Consider the following 16,803-nt stretch of genomic DNA (forward strand, 5'->3'; position numbering starts at 1 on the left):
TTAATGAAAGAAATTATTATTAATTTTTAAACATTTACATCTATTCCTACTCTTAAAACTATAGACAACTGCACTTGCTGACTTACATGACGAGTAGAGTCCGTAATTATAAAATATTATTCATAGATTCAATTTCTACAAGAATAGTATTTATGACTTTTTTGAAAGCATCTGAATGAATTTATTCCGGATTTCAGAGCTCAATTAATAATGATTTGTTTCTTATTTTATGAGCCTAAACACGTCTCCATTTACTGTGACATCAACCTAGACGTAGATTCCACTTGTGGAAGGAAATTATGCTCCTGGGGTGGTTTAACCTAACAAAAGACCCGAAAAAAGCTTTATTCATCTTTGTCAAATCCATACGTATTGAAGTCATTCCATTAAATATGCCTATTAAATGCTGCCATTTAATTTTAATTAAAGTTTGAGCTGTTCTAGCTATTATATAATTTGTTTTCAAATAGAGTTCGAATATTTTTCCTGTAAAATTGTAAGAGGTTTTGAACATATTTTAAGGAATTGAAAAACACAAAAAAACATTCGTCAATCAGTTACAGTTTCTTCTTGGAAAATATTTGCCTCCCGCCCATTGGTGGGCATAGCACAAATATCCTATTGTGTAGCTTTGTACTTAACTAGAAAGAAAAAATTATCTTTGTTTAAATTGTTCAAAATGTAGAAAAGCTTTTTATATAGTTTTTAAAGTACTTGTTTCACATTTTTTAATAATTGGTTATAAATTGTTGCTTTTATAATGTGCTAAGAGAATAAATATTTAAAACGTGCATTTTTTAATGTTTTTAGGCTTCCTCTGAATGTTTATACTTAATCATATCCTTTATCGTATCCTATATCACTATAGTTATGTAAATAATTCTTAATTAATTACACCTATTAATTATTTTAATGTTTGTGTAATTTTTTCCAACTAAGTAGTTTGTTGTTTTAAGATTTGCGCTTATTTATTTATCTGTTTTAAGTATTTTTCAGTGTTGTTTTTTGAACCATTTGTCTTTTCTTCTAAACACACTTCAGCTATAACAGTTCTCCTGCAATATAAAGTTTATAATTTGTGTGGAACCTTTTTAGATAAATTTCGAAAGTGGTCTCATTTGCCAAGTGCTAACGTAATTAACTGACGCCTTCAGTAACGTGGTCTGTAGTAATAGTTACTGATATGTCATGTGGAATTCGAAGACTGTTAGGTACTCATGCAACCACTCTGACAATCCAAATTTAATTATTGCCTGGCTTCTTGGATGTAACATATTTGTGTTGCAGTTAATGTTTTTTTTGGTAATTAAATAAAGATAAACTGATTAACACATTTCATTGTGTTGAATTGAAGTAAAAATAAATATAATAATAAAACATTTTAACCGACCAAAAGTATTTCGAAACCCCCTTGAGTCTCGAGCAATCCTGTAATCACAGGAGTGTAAGAGCAAAGTTATCGACTTTATTTGAACCTCTAAGTCCTATGACATGGTTGTCTAGTCCATATGTTGCACAAAGTGTTGTTCAGGTTGGGCATATCCATTTCCCATGTAACAAAGTTAAGGACATCACTCAACAAGAAACATTAAAAAATATTATTAAATATTTCAAAACTTCATACTTCATCCTTCAGTGATGACGAGAAAAACCACTTGTAGAGAAAAATAAATATGTAAAAACGGCTGGTTTGCGTTGAGAAAATTTTTTATGCAGAGGAGCGAACAACGTTTCGACCTTCTTCGGTCATTGTCAGGTTCACAAAGAAAGAAACAGGTAACTGACCGATAGCTCACTACACGTTTGAAAGGGGTTGTGTAACTGAGTGTCAGAATGTAGAGGGTGGTGTTAGATGTTTGATTATGTTTATTAATATAGGTATAAAGGTATTCCTTTGTATTGGTTTATTTTGGGCTTGAGTTATTGTATAAGTAAGACTTCTTTATATATGCGTTTATTTATGTTTGTTTCTTTATTTAGTATTTGAGTGTTTTTATGGTGATGTTGTGTTTATTTGATTTGCATTGTTGTATTCTTTGAATCTGGCTTCCATTTCTCTACTTGTTTCTCCAATATAGAAGTCGTGGCAGTTATTGCATGGTATTTTATAAATAATGTTGGTGTGGTGTTTGTCAGTGTAGTTTTTACATAGTATAGACCTCAGTTTTGTGCCTGGTTTTTGAATAAATTTGGTATGAACTGGAATTTCATATTTTGTTACTAGTTTTTGCCAAATATTGGTTATTTTTCTGCTGATGTCGGAAATATATGGTTTCGTGATTTATTGATTCGTGAGATATATTTACTTTTGTTATTTGATTTTGCTTTTTGTCTAGGTGTGTGCGTATAATGTTTTCTGCGGTTTGTAGAAAAAACTTATTGATGTTGATGAAGTATTGTTTTATTTTGTCTAATTTGTCTAATGCTTTGGCCATTTGTTTGTATATAGTTTTGGTTGTTCAACATAATGGGAATGTCTATAGATGGGTTAGGGTCTCGGATATAGAGTTCTAAGGCTATCTTGCAGGCTTCAGTGGTTGGAACGTCTGTAAAGAGGGATATAACATCGAAACTGGCCATTAAGGCTTTATGATCAAGTTGATTAAGATTAGACTTGAAATTAAAAGAGTCTTTGATGAATGAGCTGGCTGATGTTGCATATTTGGAGAATGCCCATGCTATGTATTTACTAAGGTTGTAATTAAACGATTCATTTGTGGACATTATTGGTCGTAATGGACAATCTGGTTTATGAGGTTTGGGGATGCCGTATATTTGCAATGTGCGTGAGTCGGTTTTACGTAGGTAGGAATAAAGTGTTTGTGAAATTGTGTTGGCTTTTTTCATTTGTAGTAGCAATTTGTTCAGTTGCGTCTCGTGTGTCTTTGTTGGATTTGTGTGTATTGGTTTAAATTTGTTTGTGTCTGATAGGATGCTCTTCATTTTTTGGATGTATTCATTCGTGTTTATTATGACTATAGCGTTTCTTTCATCTGCTTTTTGAATTTTTATGTTTTTGTCTTGTTTTAGGTTTTTAATGGAATTAATGTCTCTTTTTGTAAGATTGTTTTTTATTTTTGTGTTTCGTGAAATTATGTTGATGGTTTTCTGAGAAAATTCATTGAAAAAATCGTTTAAGATGTTGTATTTAGGTGTTTCTGGAGAATATAATTTTTTTATTTTATGTGGGAAGTTTGGCTGTTGGATGTCAATAAAATTGTCGAAGTTGTCTTCTTTCTGTAGGTTGTTTTCGGTTGTACATTCCGACACTCAGTTACACAACTCGCTTTAAACATGTGGTAAGCGTTCGGTCAGTTACCTCTTTCTTTCTTTGTGAATCTGACGATGACCGAAAAAGGTCGAAGCGTTATTCGCTTCTCTACATAAAAAAATGTTCTCAACCCAAACATCAGCTGTTTTTACATATATATGTACTTCATCCTTATATGATAGTTTTTACTTATTTTTCATTATTCAACATATATATTTACTTGAACTTCAATGATTGCCCTCATAAATATATTAAATATTAAAATATTCTTTACCCTGAAGAAAGAAGTATATTTTCTGGAAGGTTTTAGGTTATCTGAAAGTTTATCTTGTGATTGGTTTAGTCGTCCCCCGCTGGTACAGCAGCAATTCTACGGATTTACAACGATAAAATCACGGGTTTGATTCCCTTATGGACTCAGAAAAGAGCCCGATGTGGCTTTGCTATAAGAAAACACATACACATACACTTAGTTTGGTGATTGATCCCATATAATTTGCTACTTTATTGCATGTTTTTATATGTTCTGCTTATTTGGCTTTCTATATGTAAAAAAATTGAAGACGTTCTGAAGTATTTGTGTTTTAATGTGGTTCTTACTTATTCGAGCAATATTTTATCACCAGATATTCGTAACACGACTAGGTTCTCTTTTTTTTGGAACGATCTCTGAGTTAGTTGGTTTCGACAATAAATCGTTCCTATACTTCGGTATAATAAATTATGTGTCCACACTATGTCACGGTTTCATTAATCGAAAAAAAATTAACTGTGGAAAATGCAAGCATGTAGCGTCGTTTGATAAAAAATATTTTATTCCAGCAAAAAAAGACTTGCACTTTGGTACTGCTTATTGCTCGAGAGTCAAACTACTGAGGGCTCGGCTTGCCCAAGTGGTTAGGACACTCGACTCACAATCTGAGCGTCGCGGGTTTTAATCCCCGTCACACCAAACATGCCCGCTCGTTCAGCCGTGGGGGCCTCGTAACGTTACAGTAAATCCCACTATTCTTTGGTAAAAGAGTGGCCCAAGAGTTGGCGCTGGGTAGTGTTAACTAGCTGCTTTCCCTTTAGTCTTACACTGCTAAATTAGGAACAGTTAGCATAGATAGCCCTCGTGTAGCTTTGCGCGAAATTTGGAAACAAACAAAGAAACCATAAAAATAACGACCATAAGTCAGTCAGTCTTCCTATGACAGTAGCGTACTCTAGTAATCATTTTTAAATTTATTTTGTTCGTAAAGAAGTTTTCCGAAAGACCAAAAAGAAAGTGTGTACTGATACCCTATTTATTAATTCTAAATTGTAGAACACAGTTGAGTTGCTTAAAATCATATATATATATATGTATCTTTAATGATGTTAATGTCTGTTGTTCCAGAAATCGTGCGCCTTGCCTCTAAAAGATGCCACAAATGATGAAGGGGAAGGAGTAGAAATAACAATATCACCAGAGACAATAACGTCATATTCCACGAAGTGGCACTAAGAGAGCGCGTTGCTATGTCGCCATGGCAGACAAACATGACGTCATAGTTACACCAGAATGGAACGATAATCATGATGATGTCAAAATACAAGCGTGAACGTGTACGCAATGGCTAGATCTAATACAGTCAGTTAATGTATGAAACACTAATTGATTAGTTCCATGTTTATTCGTACTTTTTTACATTTTCTGGCCTTTTACATCTAAGTCTTTCTCTTTCACTAGTTTGTCTTTATCCATATAAATAAGTATTAAGAGTAATATTTCTATAAATGGAGAATTATGAGCTCATTGTCGCGACATATTAACAATTACCAGAGTTAATTACATGTAAAACTAATATTGATTTAATATAATAAAAAGTATGAACACAACATTTCTTTTGTAACAAGTTATTAATTATTTCACAATAAATATTTAGCAATCTGACCTATTAAGAACATATTTACACAAAACATATTTTGCAACAAAATCATGAACAGACATATTAATATATTTGCGAGATACAGATTTATATAGGAATTTTCCTATCGACACATGTTGACAATATAATAACCATAATATATACACTACTGTTCACAGACAAGTCAATATGGTATTTTCAGTACCTTTTGGTCATAAATCCACGTTCAACAGTTCTTCTTGGTGAATTTTCTTATTCTGAGATTATGTTGAGACAGGCCTAATGAATCAAAATATTCTCTATTCTTTTATTTCTTTATGTTCTTCATTGTGATTTATTACCCATACCAGCCGTCTTGAGAATACGTAAATAACACTTTCATTTTTAAAAACCAGAAATTCTATTTCTGTATCTTTCATTTAAACCTATTAGTTTACCAAATGCATGTAAGGAGTTATAATTATAAACCAAGTAATTATTTCAAAGTTTTCTGATAACATGAATTATAGAATTCAGTGTCCTTGTATAAAACTTAAATTTCATCATAGCCTAATATACCTTTCTACATACTTAATAAAACTTCAGGTAATATAATCCTCATAGCTTAAATTTTATTGGATTAGCTTTCACACAAATTATATTCATTTAGTATGCATGAGTTTATGAATGACAGTGAAGAAGTGATCAAAATTTAAGTTTAATTACATCATCAATAATTCCAATAGACTCGAAAATATTATTAAGTATTATAAAAGAATGTTACAGTAACATTTAAAATTTGTGTTGTTATATATCAAATAATTTGTCCTGAAAAGGGTGCTTGTTTTTATGTTTAGCTCTATAACTCTGTTGAGGTTAAATAGTATATGTAAATAACAATTACAGTTGTCATCTTTTTGTCTAGTAAAGCTTATTTCGTGCTAACGTTTTACAGGTGAGTCACGTATTTGATATTCTGGACCACTGACCAGCCTGATAAATTCAAGTTTTAGAAAATATACAAGGTAGAATGCCAAGTTTAGAAAAACTTTTGTTCTTTTTATGTTAGGTAAAACAGATAATGCTTTCACTTAAATGTAGAATATGTCATCTGAATAAAAGTTTTACTAATGGAAGAGGGTGATCAGTATGACCAAAATATTTTATGAAAACAAAAGTGGAACAAGTAAATTGTAATCGCTGTTTGTTTATTTACATTATACGTAACATTGAAAACAAACAAGTCCAACTCTAGAAGTTCTTATATTTTCTACATAAATTTAACTTGGACCATAGTTTTTGTATGCCACTTAATTTAAAAGTCAGGAAACATAGCTTTTTCACTTTAAATAGTGATACAAGAGGCTAAATGTACATTTGAGATATTTGATAGGATATTTCAGTTAGCATACAATTATTGTATATTTTATATTCAATTATTCACGTTTCTAAATAAACTGTTATCACGCATACTGAAACGTTTTAGTTTATAAAATACAAAATTAACTTTCGTACATTATCTGTACATTGTGTTCACATAACTATTTCAGTTAGAACTTATATTTTACATTTGTGTAACATCATGTGAAAACAATGTGAAATAAGACGAGGTATTTTTCTAAAAACATGTCACTACATAAATGAATAAATGATTCAATGCAAATTAATCATGAAATATTTCACATAGTAGGCTCAGATGAACTATCTATTTACTATTTCAAAGCATATATTTCCTTACATATGTTTCGAAGCTGTTGTGGTAATATAACTTTTTTTTTCAAATGTTCAGTGATTTCCTTACATAAAAAGCACTTTTAATTATAGCTTAATATACATGCTACTCTAATATATGTAATTAAAATATTAGTCTTAAGTATGGTCTACAAGAAAGACATATCTATCCTTTACCTGAAATCAGCTTATAGAGCATATTCTAAAAAGATTCACACATAACACAATGTCAGATATTCAGAGTATGAGCTGAGATACTTGTGAAATGTCTCGCCAGACATCCGCGACAAACTTTTGTATTTGAATGTTCTCTAGCTCAGGAAAGTCATCATACATTTTTGTAGCTCTGTATGAGGGAACTTTGATTATCTCGACGTTTTTACCTGGATCGTTTTGGCACGAGGCCTCGAGGCTGCTGTCAAACACTGAGCCATAATTTGTTTTTTTTTCACTGACAGAAATAAGGCTGCAGCAACAACGTGTTCCAAGTTGTTCACCTTTTTACCATAAAAATATTTTTCGATGATCACAAAGCTAATTTAAAGGTGTATAACATTGTCTCATCTCTGAATTTTGGTAACTGTAACTTAAATAAAACCATGTGATAATCTGTTCTGACTTACTTATTTCTGTTACTACAGTGAACTTTATTAAATTTTCATAAGTCTTATAACAACTTTGTAAACATTTAAAATGTAAGAACTTTCTTGTTATGCAACACAGTAAAAATAATAACTTAACAAGTCTTTGAACAATGATATCTAGAAATAAAATTAATTATGCTGGTGAATGCCTGACATGGATTTTTGTGTGAATCTTCAAGGAATGCTCTTTATAAGCTGATTTAATATAAGAGAGAGATATGTCTTTTCTTGTAGACCATACCTTTAGCTGTGAGATCGCAATACGAGACTATGCTACCGTATTGAAAAAAAAAAAAAAATCCACTTCAATAAACATGGTAGTAGGTGTTCCAATAATAAGTGATGTAGAAAACCATAAAACGCATTTTCCGTCATTTATATCATACAAAGCCACAGTTAGTGTTTTGTGTCTTTACATATGAGATGAATAATAGTTTTGGTTTCATTACAGGTTATTGACCAACATGTGACTAATGAACAAAAATCAGAGTTGGTCACAAAGTTTCATCCTTTGGCATCATTCTTTAAAAGTTCTGTTGTTCTGAACTATATATAAGTGCATGTGTGTAAAAATAACAGACAAACACACCTACAGACACTGGTTATGAGTGTGTACATTTTAGTGAATATTTTCAAAATGTACAATCATATAATCATCTCCTCCGTACAAGCCATTATGGTGAGTGTCCTTTAAGTTTTGTTCATGGAGAGATATTTTATTGAGGCAGTTATGTGATTGAATTTCTGAACATTCCCCAATGATTACTTCACGAAACCATTGGTACTACACAAAAAGGACATAACATTCAGTGATGTCGAGAAAAACCCATTTGCATAAAAAATATATGTGTAAAAACAGCTCGATTGGGTTGAGAAAAGTTTTTACATAGAAAAGCGAACATCCTCAGGTTCTCAAAGAAAGAAAGAGATAACTGACCGGAAGCTGACCACATGTTTGAAAGGGGTTGTGTAACTGAGGGTTTGAATGTAGAGGGCGTGCTTAAATGTTTGAACATACAATTTTATATCATTTATTTTATTATTATTCTTTAATATATCATTTTTTACTATAGGTTTAAAGGTGTTTCTTTATATTGGTTTATTTTGGGCTTGAGTTGTTGAATAAATAAGGCTTCTTTAATTTTGCGTTTGTTTATGCTTGTTTCTTTATTTAGTATTTGAGTGTTTTCTATGGTTATGTTGTGTTTATTTGACTGGCAGTGTTCGAAAACGTGTGAAGGTGACTTTTAATGTTCTTTGAATCTGGTTTCTATTTTTCTACTTGATTCTCCAATATAGAAGTCGTGGCAGTTATTACATTGTATTTTATAAATAATGTTGATGTGGTGTTTGTCAGTGTAGTTTTTACATGGTATAGATCTCAGTTTTGTGCCTGTTTTTTGAATAAATTTGGTATTAACTGGAATGTCATGTTTTGTTACTAGTTTTTGCCAAATGTTGGTTATTTTTCTGCTGATGTCGGGAATAAATGGTATGCAACAGTATATGGTTTCGTGATTTATTGATTCGTGAGATATATTTACTTTTGTTGGTTGATTTTGCTTTCTGTCTAGGTGTGTGCGTGTAATGTTTTGTACGGTTTGTGGAGGAAACTTATTGATGTTGATGAAGTATTGTTTTATTTTGTCTAATTCTACGGTTCCAACCGCTGAAGCCTGCAAGATAGCCTTAGAACATTATATTCGAGACCCTAACCCATCTATAGACATGCCCAGCAACCAATTAGAAACCCTCATAGAATTCACCACGACGAAGAGAAACTTCATGTTGAACAACCACAACTATATACAAACAAATGACCTAACCATGGGCAACCCAGTATCACCAGTTCTAGCCAATATTTTTATGACACAAGCAATTAACACAGCATTACATCCACCACTATACTGTTACAGATACGTAGAAAACACTCAAATACTAAATAAAGAAACAAACATAAACAAACGCAAAATTAAAGAAGTCTTACTTATACAACAACTCAAGCCCAAAATAAACCAATACAAAGGAACACCTTTATATCTATATTAAGAATAATATAATAAATAAGAATAATAAAATAAATAATATAAAAGTATATATCCAAACATCTAAGCCCGTCCTCTACATTCCGACACTCAGTTACACAACCCCTTTCAAATATGTGGTCAGCTTCAGGTCAGTTACCTCTTTTTTTCTTTGTGAACCTGACGATGACCGAAGAAGGTCGAACGTTGTTCGCTCCTCTACGTAAAAAATTTTCTCAACCCAATCGAGCCGTTTTTAGATATATAAGGACATAATATATTTGTATTTTAAAATATATAAACAAATTGTTATCGTAAGCAACGTTTCTGTTCCCATATGTATTGCATTAAGTAAATAAATGTCTTTCTTTGTCTGAAGCAAATGTTATTAAACACCTCTTCACTAGCAAACCAAGGCTATGAGGAATAAGTAGAATACTCAAGATATATTATAATATACACTCCTTTTTAAGTATTTATACAAAATACTTTAAATCCTCGCCATTTTCAGTATTCTGGAGGCAGAACACATTAACAGTAATATTTTGTAACTCTTTTGTAATTTAAATTACACTGCAACTGTTATAAATTTTATAGTAACTCATCACGTGTCTACTATACTCAGCGTCGCGCTACTTATGATAATCTTATAGATATATGTATGTATATTGTAGTCATTACTCTACTCATATGTAGCTCCTATTTGCTGTAAGCTTGGTAAAGCTAGAGCTTTTTTTACTTTCTATTTGTTGGTGCTCTTTATCAGATATTCAAGTTACACAGATGGTTGAGGACGTTAACTATGATGATTGGTGTGTGTTAGTGCAGTTACAAGTGGGAGTCGTGGTGTTAGGGGTAACATGTTTAGCACCTGTTTAGTCGATGGAGGATGCTTGACCCTTTGATTAACAGACTTATGGCTGGAGTTAGATTTCTGTACAGCCAGGTTCTTAAACATATCGATGTACGGAAACTTTAACGTTCTTCATGGAAATAAAGAATCTCGAAAACAATACATGATAAGTTCAAACTGAAGGAAGAACATTCTTATAGCAAGGGTGCTAGAAAAAATATAAATATATATATATACGCAATGGAGGAGTCTGGCAGTGTATTCCTGCTTTGGGGATTGAAGGATGAATGGTGAAAAAGGACCAGGGGCTAAAACTCTTCGATGTTATACAATAGATATAGACGTTTATTTGATCACTATTTAGAGTTCTTATTTCCAAACATTTTTTTTCTGTCTTAATTTCGTTTGGAAAACTGTTTCCTATTGGAAAAAAAAACAAAACACATGCATGTTGTGTGGAATTGTACAATGAGAATTTTCGATAAGTTTAGGGCCCAACATGGCCAAGCGCGTTAAGGCGTGCGACTTGTAATCCGAGGGTCGCGGGTTCGCATCCCCGTCGTGCCAAACATGCTCGCCCTTTCAGCCCTGGGGCCTTACAATGTGACGGTCAATCCCACTATTCGTTGGTAAAAGAGTAGCCCAAGAGTTGGCGGTGGGTGGTGATAACTAGCTGCCTTCCCTCTAGTCTTACACTGCAAAATTAGGGACGGCTAGCACAGATAACCCTCGAGTAGCTTTGTGCGAAATTAAAAAAAACAAACAAACAAATCGATAAGTTTAAGACAAAAGACACAAACTTTTGATAAAGGTGCTTCCAGTGTTCTTCTTGGAAGCAAAAATTCTCAAAGAGCAAATGTAGGATAAGATTGCCTTTACCTGTTATGAATTTAGTATGCATGTCTTAGTACTGATATCAAGTTAGTATACATGTCTTAGTACTGATCTCAAGTTAGTATACATGTCTTAGTACTGATATCATGATAATTACAAAATATTGAAATTGGCGAATGCTTACAAGATTTTAGTTATACTTTAAAAACAATAGGTGCTTGCGTGATAAAAATGGCTGAACATATTAGAATTATAGTAATCACATATGACTACATGCAGGTAAAGCCCCCTAATGCAGTTCAAGAGAATGTTTGTACTAGTTACGCTTATACGTTTTTTTTTTTTTTTTTTGAGAGGGAGATTTACGTATAGTTTATAGATACGTTAGTCCAAGATTGATCTTGTAGTCCTTACCATAAACTTTTTAAAAGGAAATTTAGAAATTAGAGCAATAACGTGTAATCATATTCATCAGATTGAGTGATATCGATGATGAAAAAAAAAGACAGTATTATATCGAAAACATTGTTCTTATAGAGTATGTTTAACCTCATTAATTCCATAAAAGACAAAATACGATGTTGCTTTACTTATATGGAGGATTATTATTCCTTCTACCTTATTGTACTATTTCAAAACACACTATTTCTTGTTTTACATCTCAGGATATTTTTTTTTCTCTCGAACTTTATAACTCAGTAACTACTACCTTCTCAGCCAATTCTGATACATTCATTCGTCATATAGAACTGGATGAAGACTGCTTTTGGCACACTTGCAATGAACATTATATGAAGCCAGAGCAATGCAGCCTAGGTAATGTTCATAAATTTTTGTGTTGCGATGTCTTTAATGAAAACATTTTTTTTATTCAGTTAACATGAAATATATATTTTTAGTGTATGCATGTTTTATATTGCTTTAGATTTGATTCTAATGCAAAAGTAAAGTGTTCCTCAAATTGAATATGGAAAAAAAATGTGCTCATGCAAATGCGAGTGAAATTTTTGGTGCACATGTCCAGACATCCAGCAAATGTCACGTCAGTCAGGTATTGTGCCTATGTTACAAACAATACAAAAATCTGCAGTTTCTACTTTTTGTTCAGTATATTATAGTTAATATGTGACCAATTTTGCATTGATTTCAACAGCACTGTTGGCATTGATTGAAACTGATTCACACTTGAACTCAACTGAGGAAAGCAACAAGCTTTCTAATAAATTAAATAGACACTATTTAACGAACCACTATTATTTTATTTGGAGAAACGTAGTTCATTTACCGTGAATTCAGTTGGCAGAGCAGTTATATGACAGTTAGAAGAAAAAGATATTGCATTTACTAGTTAATTGTACAACTGTTACGTTCCATTCAGTGATACAAAGAAAAAAAGAACTGTTATCAGGTATTGGCTTTGCTCAGTATTTCTACTATTACTAGCTGTTTGAGCGAAAGTAGAATGAAACATACATTGCTGAAGAGACTGACGAACGTCAGCTAGCTTCAAGGCATGATTAAACTCTGCATAACATTTTTTAAAATAAAGCAAACATTACAATTCAACGACAACACAGATTGGATTTCTCACCAGCCAATGGGATCACAATCGCTCTAAGAGAATCAGCGTAAGACTCAAGATATAGCATGGATACTTCTTGATAGACAGTGAATTCAGTTGAAATACAAACAATCTTTGACATTTCTACGTCCAGTTAGATAAATAGTCACAAATTGTAATTTTCGTACAACTGATATGGATTATACGTGTGAGAAGACTGCCTTGTGACGTATCTAGAGTCCTCAGGAATAGTCACTAAACCTTTGAATAGTCAAAGTGTAAGAATATCATAGAGGTTTCAGCATAACCTCTAAACAGCGGAAGACGTTTATTGACGATACTCACACCCAAATATGGAAAGGTGAGAAAAAAACAAAACGCTGTGGTGTGTGTGTTGCACAGAGATAAAACTGACCATGTCAAGGAATTCTTTAATAAAGATTTATGGTATTCCCACTACATTAAATGATTTTGGATATTGCTTGAAATCTCTTACAAAATTGAGATTTTACTGATTACTCCTCCAATGAAGCAAAGTGTATCTCGCTCATTAATACCAAAACTCTTGTTGTTGCCCATTTATTGGTTGATCAATTAGCTTTGATGTTCCTGAAAACACATATGTCAACCATGACACACATTTACAGTCACTTTGCAAATTGTACAATATACTGGAAAAGACGAACTTTGCCATATCATTGTATGTCTGATGACATGGATGAATGAGCTATGCAAAGAGTTGTATTTGTAATCCAGGATAAAACTGATCCGAATGATAACTTTTCCTATTTAATGACAGTATTATAGCAAACTGAGAAGCAATTGATTTAGATGATTAATGAAAGTGTTTATGTTTAGAAGAAAGGATGTTCCCCTACCAATGTCAGGATTGTAGATGTATGTAAATTGGTTTAAAGTAAACGTGTCCAATATATATTTCTACACGTGTTGATAACTGGGTAAGTTGATATTTCGCAGAAAAGGAAATATGACCGTATGTAAAAACGATATTTTGAACATAAATACTGGAATTTGCTCTGTTACACACCATTCACTTAGTTCTCAAATGAAACAGACTTAGCCTTATACGCTTACTGCTCAACTTGTCACACTATAAATTACTATCAGTATAGTCAAACTTATTTTTATTCCTGCTTCTTTGTAATATAGCTATCATAGCTTGTTACAAGTTTGAATCCGCTGCAAACTGGAGTGTGTATATATATATATATTGTACTTGTTCAAAATAACTAAGTCTCTGGAACACTGGTTAAACGGTAAAGTAAAAGCACATGTCAGTGAATCACTGGAATAAGACATTAAATACTCTTCTTATGTTCTTTTATTAAGATTATGGTCAGAATGATAATACTGAACTGTTTCTGTCAGTCTGTGATGAACTAGAAAATAGATAGAATCCAGGGTAAGAACAAAATCATAAACCTGTCGCATCCTATAGCTAGGGTTAAATTTATAGGTAAACTAAGGTGGTTATACTGCGTATCAAATTGGTTGGAAGTAAATTCAATGATATCAATTTGATTAAATGAAGTCATAGCTTTTGGTGTGAAAAGAAACATCTAGAAGATGTAATCTTGCTAACTTACCTAGTACTATTGTAGTCCAGCGGAAGGAGATCGAATGACAATTTTGATATTTTCTCTGAAAATAATTCTACTTTCAGCTTGTTGTTGAAAAAGGTTTTCAAAACCTTCACACGTTTTTGAACACTACAAATCAAATAAACAAAACATACCCATAGAAAACACGCAGATACTGAGTAGGGAAACAAATCTAAACAAATACAAAATCAAAGAAGCCCTACTTATAAAACAACTCAAACCAAAATTAAACCAATACAAAGGAACATCTTTATAACTATGCTAATTAATAACCTAAGACATACTGCAGCTCCCACTACAATCTCGTGTCCGTTTACACTCTCGTCCCTAAAACATGTGCCCGGCAACGATCAGTTGCAAACTCTTTTTGTTAACCAGAAGATGAATTTTTAGGTCTGTTGGTTAGGACACTCAACGTTTTTGATCAGTTGGTTAGGATACTCAACTTGTAGTCACCAAACATGCTCACCTCTTCAGCCGTGAAGCCGTTATGATGTGACAGTCAAACCTCTTATTCGCTCTTCTATCGCATCACAATTACTGGTGACTAGTGCAGTTAGTCCTTGCGTAGCTTGGCGCGAAACTAAAACAAACAAACGAATGAACGTACTTTGTTATGGATGACTTTTTATCAATGTTTGTGATACACCAAAACGAATTGTAGAAGTTATTTGGTATTATTTAACATTCTTTTGGGAAATATAAATCACAACAACTAAAATCTACTCTTATTAAATCGTCCTGTAATTCCTGAAAAAAAATCGTTTATAATGAATGAAATAAAGCATTGTCCCATCTCTTGTCATTCATGTAGAAAATTGTAGAAACTGGAACAAATAAAGGACAGTAGTATTTACTAATTCTTATTGAAATAATCATTGATTTGAGGCTCGCTTTGAATGTACTATATACTGAATAATTTAACGTTGTAATATTCAAGAATCCAAACGTTGCATTACTTGGTTATACAAATACTGCAGTAATTACTAAGCTTTCTCTTGGAGACATGTGGATGTTTTATCTTTAAGATTAAAAGAGATAAAACGCTTACATCAACGTTTATCTTATAGAACAACAACATATAAGTTCATAGTAAGAAGGAGAAGCTCGAAAAATACTTTTCATGAATAAGTTTATGAAACCGATTGTTACAGTTTATTCTGACTCAGTCTGTGTTTGACATCAGGTACTCGAGCGAGACAATTAACTGCTTTCTGGTTATATACCGAAAGACCAGAAGAATGCTGAAGCTCCTCGTTTATTTCAGGAGAACCAGATGTTGTCTCCATTTGTCCTGCATTAATTACCAACAGTTTGACTGTATCGCACTGGAACCCGAGTTCCTAGTAGCTTTCAAGAAAGTCCGCTTTATTGCACATATAATGTGTTTTTCTTAAAACAAACCTAGTTGGCATTCATTCAAATGCACAACGAATGCCAACACGTTTTTCATCAGAGTAGATCCAAAAAGAACGAACTTACTTTAACTTATTTCTAGTTAATGAATCACTAGTTAGTTTGAAATTTGTTTTGGAAATTCGTTAATGGCTTTTATTTGACTCTTAATTGTTTATCATATAACCTTCTCATCTTCATTTGGAAACAGGACAAGTCTTAGCAGTGTTCTGTGTTATGGGTTTTCACTTTAGAATTAGCCTTCGAAACCAGTTTGATTGGTTTGTTTGTAATTTTGTGCAAAGTTACTCTGTCGAAGGCTATTTGCGCTAGCCGTCCCTAATTTAGCAGTAATAGACTAGAGGGAAGTCAATTCGAAACTATTATAAAGATATGTGCCCTGCAACAGTCAGTTCCAAACTTTCTCTTTGTTAACCTGAAGATAACCTAGGAAGGTCAAAATGTTGTTCTGTACTTTATTTTAATAAAAGTTTTAATACCCATACCAATTGTCTTAAGATACATTTTTACTTCAAGTGGGTTTCTCGTCATCAGGAATGAAAGATGTCTTTCAAATATAACACTCACTGCTTTGTCAGTAAACCTTGATAAGTGAAACTCATGTTTTACAAAATTAGGAGTTTTAAAAACAATTATTATTGAATTTCTCAGTATACAGAGTTTTGCCTTCTTTTTAGCTTTCTACAGCACAAAATTATTTTCATTATGTTCGTTTATGTTTCTAAGCACACGGTACACGTATATTTGTGTTATAGGGTTAAAAGTTCTTTACGTACGAGTAAAATTCATGACAAGGTCTATCCATGTTCAAATTACACGTTAGGATACACTAACGCAAGCTAAAAATGTTTCTCTGTTTTGTATGTGATAAAAACTTAACGATAGTACTGTTGTATAAAATCTAATAAAATACCATTATCAGTCAGAACAATATTCGTGGAAATTATCTATTTTTAAGCTTTAAGTCGACTTTGGA

The 16,803-nt window shown here is 32.4% G+C and overlaps 1 long non-coding RNA gene across 2 annotated transcripts in view; it reads left to right on the top strand.

The window, feature by feature from the left end:
* The window catches only part of LOC143230891 (uncharacterized), a 71,745-nt gene extending 66,609 nt beyond the window's left edge, over positions 1 to 5,136 (top strand). For both annotated transcript variants that reach the window (XR_013016662.1, XR_013016663.1), the window contains one exon: positions 4,653 to 5,136. This is a non-coding gene — a long non-coding RNA (uncharacterized LOC143230891). The remainder of the gene's footprint in view (positions 1 to 4,652) is intronic.
* Positions 5,137 to 16,803: the final 11,667 nt, after the last annotated feature.

Source organism: Tachypleus tridentatus, chromosome 10, assembly GCF_004210375.1.
Source record: "Tachypleus tridentatus isolate NWPU-2018 chromosome 10, ASM421037v1, whole genome shotgun sequence".
Classification (NCBI taxonomy): domain Eukaryota; kingdom Metazoa; phylum Arthropoda; class Merostomata; order Xiphosura; family Limulidae; genus Tachypleus; species Tachypleus tridentatus.